The following is a 2,500-nucleotide window of genomic DNA, read 5'->3' on the forward strand; positions in this document are numbered from 1 at the left end:
TACGGACTCGACGCGTGGATAAGTGGTAGAGTGTTCAGTAATTGTATATAAGTATACTATTCTCCAAAGAAGAAGAGAGAGGAAGAATTAAGATAGCTATCTACTATCTCAGTTCTTCCTCTCTCTTCTTTCGAGAATTTCTATTATTCGCTCATCCGTTCGTTTTGATACTCATTATAACGACACTCCCGAAGTAAGTCCTTTTTAGTGGATTACAGAAACATACAATATTGAAGTACTAGTTAAATTTTCTAATACCAATGCGTGAGGATTCGCCAATAATTGTTTGACTTTTAGGGCGAAATCGAAGGACTTGTCACAGTCTTTCGATGAGGTCCTAGCGATGCCGATGAGTGATTTCCTCTCAACTCACAAGGCGGAATTCCGGTAAAGTTCAAAACGAAGGAATTTATTATGCTTCATAACGATGCAGGCATGATTTGTTGCAGATCGATCAATGTTGAAATAATTTCCAACGCTCACATTGACTGGATAAGTAGTTATGTTGTGGTGATGTTTAATAGTCCTATGGGTTATTTTATTTATCTATTTTACTTTATTATTATTATTATTTTTTTTTATTATTATTATTATTTTTTTTTTTTTGGGGGGGGGGGCATTTGCGATGACCTAACCTGATTTAAAGCGATTAGTCTTTGTTTCAATATCAGTTATATTTACTTGATTAATTACATAATTTTGTCTTTGCTTTATAGACGAAATTCAATCAATTCCCAATTTTATTTATATGATTCCGTGACTGCTCATAGGAACGTAGAACGAAAAAAAAAAGGTTATGAATCGATGGTTTAACGGGATTATCCAAGATCTGGCTTTATCAGAATATATCCATTACTGTTTACTTTTCATTCTGGGCCAAAAACCCGATCAGAGATTCGATCCTGTGTAACAAAGCGAAGCCCAATTTATGCGGAGTCACTCACCTTTCCATCATATCCCAGCGTAGATAGAGGAAAGAGAAAGTGCATTTTATTTCTTACCTATTTACTCTGAATGAAATCTCTTTCCCATTTGATCTTCGTTCAGGAAAAGCTAATATGATTCTTTCCCGGCTCGTTTGAAAGTCCTATCATTGTTTGTTACGGCGGTTGGCTTTTGCTGTTCCACCTCGTTTCGCAACAGCTCAGACTCCAGCTTTCCCGATGTCCTCCTGGCAGAAGTTCTTTTAGTGCTTTGTTTATCATCATCATCATTATCACCTTTATTATCTCCTTGATCTCTTTTTTCTTTCTTCTTCTTTTTTCATCATCATCACCTTTATTATCTCCTTGGTCTCCTTTTTTTCTTCTTTTTTCATCCTTTTCATCTTTTTTTTCCTTCTTTTTTCATCTTCATCACCTTTATCATCTTCTTGCTTTCTTTTTTTTCTTCTTTTTTCATCATCATCACCTATATTATCTCCTTGATCTCTTTTTTCTTTCTTCTTCTTTGCACATCATCATCACCTTTATTATCTCCTTGATTTCTTTTTTCTTTTTTTTCTTTGTTCATCATTATCACCTTTATTATCTTCTTGATCTCTTTTTTCTTCTCTTTTCATCATCATCACCTTTATTATCTCCTTGAACTTTTTTTTTCTTCTTTTTTCATCATCACCTTTATTATCTCCTTGATCTATTTTTTCTTTTTTTTTCATCATCATCACCTTTAATAACCTCCTTGATCTCTTTTTTTTTCTTATTATTTTTCCCTTCTCTTCTTCTCCGTCGCTATTGTTATCACTGTTGTTATTTTTCTTCTTGTGGCCGTCGTTTTTTTTTCTTTTTGTTTTTCCTTCTCTTCTCCTCCGTCGCTATTGTTATCGCTGTTATTTTTCTTCTTGTGGTTGTCATTTTTTTTCGTTCTTTCTGTTGCAAAATATTTTCCCCTGTCATCAACAGTGGCATGTATTTCGTATGTCTTCGCGAAACCTGATGGATGATTTTGATTGCAGAAGTTGCATTGTTTGCGTCAGTAACAACTTCCGTTTCGCACGATTGTCTGTTTGGCAAATGGCACTAGCGATATAGAATAGAGGAATGGAGAGAACGCAAAGAAAGGAAGAAGCGCATGAAGGAAAGGAAAAGCTCTAGGAATTTTTATTTGCTTTCGCGTTTGTATTGAATTCCTGTCGGACCGTTTTTGTCCGTTACTTTTTGAATGATGTAACTGAAAAGGTATCTTGAATTTGAATTTAAATTCCTTTCACAAAAAAACTATGTTGTTTATAAAGATTAAACTCGGATAAATATTTGATAGCTTGTTGTTGTTATGTTATATACGAACATTTCTATGTGGCCGGAAACGGTACCCAGTCTAGGCGACAGACGAAAATTTATAGGCTACACAATGACGCACATAATTCACTCCGTTGAAATAAGGTGTATGCTTCTTCAGGGATATCTATCTATCTATCTATCTATATATATATATATATATATATATATATTTATTTATATATATACACACACATATACATATAATACACACACACACACAC

This window comes from Penaeus japonicus, unplaced genomic scaffold (genome assembly GCF_977035675.1).
Source record: "Penaeus japonicus unplaced genomic scaffold, GWHDUDI00000001_assembly GWHDUDI00000011, whole genome shotgun sequence".
NCBI classification, from domain to species: domain Eukaryota; kingdom Metazoa; phylum Arthropoda; class Malacostraca; order Decapoda; family Penaeidae; genus Penaeus; species Penaeus japonicus.